This window comes from Nannospalax galili, unplaced genomic scaffold, assembly GCF_000622305.1.
Source record: "Nannospalax galili isolate Female #2095 unplaced genomic scaffold, S.galili_v1.0 scaffold336, whole genome shotgun sequence".
NCBI classification, from domain to species: domain Eukaryota; kingdom Metazoa; phylum Chordata; class Mammalia; order Rodentia; family Spalacidae; genus Nannospalax; species Nannospalax galili.
In genome coordinates this window covers 7766564-7772507 of record NW_008343385.1, presented here as the reverse complement: position 1 = coordinate 7772507, position 5944 = coordinate 7766564, and positions in this window count along the sequence as shown.

Sequence of the window (5944 nt, the reverse complement as noted above, 5' to 3'; positions counted from 1 at the left end):
TGCTTTGACCCTAGGTTGTTGAGCACAGCACCTGCCAATTTGGAGACTGCCAGAACAATTACACAATTTGTTTTTCTGCCCTCCTCCCACCCATCGTATTTATGATCTGTTCTGGTTTCCATCTCACACTGACCAAATGTAAAAATCTAAGGTTAAAACAAGTAGCCTAGCAATCTGTTAAGAAGTAACTTTATCACAATTAAAGGGGACATTTGGATGTTCCCTTGGCTTGATCTTCTCTTTCTTAGGACTATTCTGACTCCACATCTAATATAATCATGGTGTTCCTCCTTAATCTGGCCTAATTGTCCATTGGAGACATTCCAATAATAGTACTCAAAAGCATTCTTTAATTTTATACATTGCAAATGTTGATTAATCCTAATTAATGTAAACTAATGTAATAGGTCTGGGAGTGTAGCTCAGTGGTAGAAGACTTGCCTAGGATACACAAGGCCCTGGGTATATTCAACAGGACCACATACCACCACTACCACCACCAACACCCCAAACATACACAAACTTAATAAAATTTTTAAATAGTGCAATAAAGTGCATTTTCAAGTACTCTTTGCTTCTGTCCAGTCAATTCTTTTGCAAGTATACGACACAAGAAGTCTCTGTAATGATTTCATATTTCCATAGCCTAGCAGGCAAGCTGAGGTTTTATACTGAAAATACACCTTAAAAAGGAAAATAATTGACATATCTGAAAAAGAAGTGTAAAGAGCTGTCACAAAATTCTAACAAAGTATCAGCAGAATCAAAAGTTGAAACAAAAATGATTCCTCTGGTCTTCGGCACTGAGGTAAGGTTTCTTGCTTTTCAGGCTCACTATGAAAGGTGTTTAGCCTAATGAAACACTAAAATGAATAAGCTGCTGAGGGAAGCATCTTTTACAAGAAAATTACAGCATAATATTAAGGATATTCCAAGCCTCTCTTTTAATTATAAAGAAAGGTCATTCTCAAATAAGTGTAAAAAATATTCTAAATCAAACAGGATGGTGCTACCACGTCTGCCTAATATTGTTCATTAAAACACTGGCAGTGTGTGCAATGGCTGAGAATTGGGTTAATCCTCTGCTCTATATAGCACTTAGAATACAAGTTGAAAAACTATAAAACTGTAAAATTCATGATCATTTGTAGGCTAAGTTACATTTAAAATTATTAAATGAAAATGTGCCTATCACCTTTAATCGTGTGTTTTCTGCCTTTGGTGTCCAAATAATCTCCTTATGCACACAAAGGATTATGCTCTAGTGAAAAAACACTTGAGACAGTGTCTCCCTGTAGCCCCAGCTGGTCTGGAATTCACTATGTGGACCAAGCTGGCCTCAGTCTCACAGAGATCTACCTCCTCCACCTCTCCTGAGTGTTGGGATTAAAGACATGCACCACCATACCTGGCTTCTGTTAAAATTATTCTGAAACAATCATAGCACTTAAAATATAAAATGTTTTAATTAAAATGTTTTATTTATAATTATTGTGAGTATGTCTGTATGCATGAAGTACGGGGGAGCACCTATGTCACAGCTCACATGTGGAAGTCAGAGGACAACTTTGTAGAGTTGGTTCTCTCTTTCTACTTTTATGTGAGTTCCATAGACAAAATTCATGTTGCCAGGCCTGAGTGGTAAGTGTCTTTATCCACTGAGCCATCTCAGTGGCCCAAATGTATTTTTTATGCTTATCTCTGGACTATACACAATAATATTTTACAGAGATTATTTTTGCTTGCTGTGCACACTGTAATGAAGTAATGTAATAGCATGTATGTACTGGACAATCGTTCTGTGTATCAGTGACAGTATCTCATATACATCAAGCCCATCAAACATCAATTCTTCACGTCTGTATGGGGATACATATCCTAGATAAATCTAACTCGTAGTGTGAGAAATTTGTCCAAATTTTTCAAAAGAATTAAAACAAATATTTACTTTGAAATGACAATGTTTCTACCCAACCAATTCTGACTTAGGAAATTCATTTTAAGAAAAGAAGACATCTTTTCCCAAACACTGTAATACTTTGCCTTTATAGAGTGCTTTCCTCCCATGAATCTGGACAAGTCTTCATAAACATTAATTAATTCTCACTATCCTTATGACGCCCACTTTTCAGTACAAACTATTAGGCTAGGCTGGGTGGCGCGTCGGACGCTATGGATGCTATAATTACATAACAGTTCTTTAACCAGAGCTCATCCACAGAGCTCACGTACACACCAATGGATGCTCAGATCAAACAGCCCTGTCTGCAAATACCTAGGTGAGCCTTTTGTCACTCATTCCTTTCTGGACTGAGACCACAGAACATCTCTCAATACATGGCCAATCTCTTGCCCTTTAGTTAATCTTTTAAACAGTAGGTGTTGGTTAACCTTTTAAACCAACAGAACAAAGCTAATAAATTCAAGGTGTAGGAACCAGTGCTTTCCATGGTCTTTATGCTAAAGCATCCTATTTAATGAAATACTTTACAGTGAAAAGTAACTTTCTGCCTTGAGAAAGACATAGAGGACAACAAAGTGAAATTAACTGAGAAATAAGAATGCCTTTGGGACCACAGGCATGGACTTTCCTTGAAAGGCTGAATGGGACAAGCTTTGCCACCTTTAATTTAGGATATTTAAGTCTCCTCTCTTTGACCTCTGACTAATTAAAGCATGTCCCAAACTGGTTTTCTCTCCTCAGTGCAGACAAGCTCTGTCTCTTCTGTCAACTTTTCTCCTTTACACTAGAAGACTGCAACAGATGAAACTTAATTCACTTTAATGCAGTTTCTTGTTTAGTTATGCTTAGTGGATGCGTGTGTGTTTTATAGATATAATCAGAGAGCATGTACCTTGTTCTACTCTTTTCATTTAACACGGCTTGATAAACGTAAATCCACGTGTTGATTTTGCTTTCTCTCTGGCCGTGTTTAATGGCACAGCAAAATTGTTTCCAATCTTCTGCTATTATAACCAGTGTTGATATCAATTTCTTGAAGAAAAATTGTTTTGCTCTTCAGATATCAAAACACACAAGCAACTTTATAGTTCTTATTTCAAGTTACCTATGCTCCAGAAAACAAATAAGTGAAACCACTTACAGAAACATCAACAACTGATGGGTGTAATTACATGAGCTGTTTAGCATAACCTTTGCTTGAGTTGTACTGTAAACTGTAAATAGTACTAATTTGCATATAACTAAACTACTTTAGACATTGTGGGTTCCCACACCCAGATAATTTAGCATTTCTACTTTCCTTTGACATAACACAGTATTTCCTATAATGTATGAAATACAGTCTGCAATATAATTGTGCTCTCTCTTTCTCTTTCTCTCTGTCTTTGAACAAAATCGTTTTACATTCATTTTTCCATGATAGGCACTTCTAAGGACAGGATGTTATAGCAAAGGTGAGGGTATTGTCACTTTCATTACAACCAAGAAATGAAATGTACTCATATATACACACAGAGAAAAAAATTATATAATTATATAATGTTCTTGCGTGTGCGTGTGTGTGTGTGTATGTGTCTGGGTATGTGTCTGTGTGCATGTCTGTGTATCTGTGTGTCTGTGTGTAAGACAGAGGTTGACACTGGGTACCATTTTCCACCTTATTTTTTGGGAGACAGGGTTTTTCCCTGAACCTAGAGCTCACCAGTTTCCCTGACTAGGCTGGCTGACCTGCCAGGATTCCTCCTGTGTCTGCTTCCCTAGCACTTGGGATTATAAACATATGCCTTTTTTATATGGGTATAGGGGATCAAACTCAGAACCTCATATTTATGCAGCATGAACTTTACCATCTTTTCCGCCTTTAACATTCAATGAACAAAACTACCGAAACATATGATTGAGCCTGCTGATAGGAGGAAATTGTTTTAGAATAGAGCATCATAGAAAACTTCCCTCAGAAATAGACAGCTGAGTTGAAAAGTGACTGACCAGTTGGAGTAGCGCTTTGAAAAGATCTTGTAAAAGAACTTTTTAGGCAAAGAAGGTACCAGACATAGGAGTATCTAAAACAGATAGGAATAAACCAACTTGGTGGGTAGACAATAGACAGAAAGCCTATGTGGCTGGTATGCAGTTAGACAAGGGAAAAGACATATTAAGTACCCTCAGAAAGCTAGTCATCTGCCAAATCTTCATAGGCTTTGTAGAGTTGAAAAATCTTTGACCAAAAGAGGAACCTGAGGGTAAATGAGTTGAGCAAATCAAACAGATTTCTCCACACAGGACTCTCCAAGACCTTGAGAATGTGAATGTTCATTGCAAATTTTTAAGTGGATAATAGGCTTTCCCCAGCATATACTGTGATAGTATCATTTTTCCCCCCATAAAGGAGTTCTTGAGACTATTATTTCAAGGAATATGTCATCAAATGTAGTCTGCCATTTGTTTGTTGGTTTGGTTTGTTGGTTGGTCATTTGTGTTGTTGCCTGAGGGATTGAACCTAGGATTCATGCACACTTGGCAAATGCTCTACTACTATGCAGCTCATGAACTCAGAAGTTTAAACAGTCCTGAAAAATCAAAAGAAGAATATTGGTACTGGAAAGATGGGTCAGCAGTTAAGAGCACTGGCTGCTCTTGCTGAAGACCTGGGTTTGGTTCCCAGCACCCACATGGCAGCTAATAACCATCCCTAACTACAGTTCCAAAGGAACCCAATGCCCTCTTCTGACCTCCATGGGCATTGCATGACATGGGTACATTTACATACATGCAGGCAATACACTCACACACATAAAATTTAAAAAATTTAAAAAGAAAACTCAAAAGACTCTTTCACAAAATGAAAAATTACATGAAATTCAGATTTCCATGTCCCAGAGATAAAGTATGACTGAGAGCAGCCATGTGTATTTATGTACTACTCTCTCAGAAATGTTTTTTGCTGTAGCCACAGAGTCCCACTAGTAGTTACAACAGAGATCTGCAATCCACAAGTTGAAAGTATTTATCATCTGGCCCTTTATGGAAAACTTTCTCTGCTCTATAGCACCTTTACAGTTACTGTGACTATAAATCTCTATATGACCTTGGATTTTATTTATAATTTACCAAAAGGTCACTTCTTATATTTTATACTTTGGTTTTTGTCTTTTGTATTAATTTCATTATATTTTACTGTACATTTTAATTTTTAGTTATGAAATCTAGCTTCTTCTTTTCTAACAATGCTAAACATGTACTTCAGCCACAGATTGAGTAATAGACAATTCAACTATCCTATAGTCCAAATACAGTTTTCTATACCTAAAAATACGATTAGCGTTGTTTCGATGTTTCTGAAGTTTGGTGTAACATGCAGATCTCCGTAGAATCACTTTGACCAAGTAGCATTTCTTAATAATCCTTCTGTGTCTGCTGCATTGCTCCTAGTTTGTCAGATGTTAAGTTCCAGCAATATTTAAAAAATTCTAATATTTTATTTATTATTTTTATTTTATGTATATGCGTTGTATTGCCTGCATGTAGGTAAGTGCACCCATGTCATGCAATGCCCATGGAGGACAGAATAGGCTGCCGAATCCCCTGGAACTGGAGTTACGGACAGTATGTTAGCTGCCATGTGGGTGCTGGGATTCGAACCCGGGTCTTCTGCAAGAACAGTGTTCTTAACCGTTAAGCCATCTCTCCAGCCCCATGTTCTAGCAATATTTTAAATCTCTCAGCTGTCTGCTTTTTCACTGATCTCTCTCTTTCTCTCTCTCTCTCTCAACTTTAATTGAAAAGATATCTTATAATTGTCATTTTATATAATCTAAGGCCAGTCTATTCTTCCCATTTATTGGCCTATCTGAATATCTTTCATGTTCTATAAAATACTTAAGCTTTTAATTAGTGCCACATTAAATTAATTTAGGGAGCATTTTCACTTATGAAAGTCATAATTTTTCGTACAAATAGCCACACTTCTGTTTGTTACCA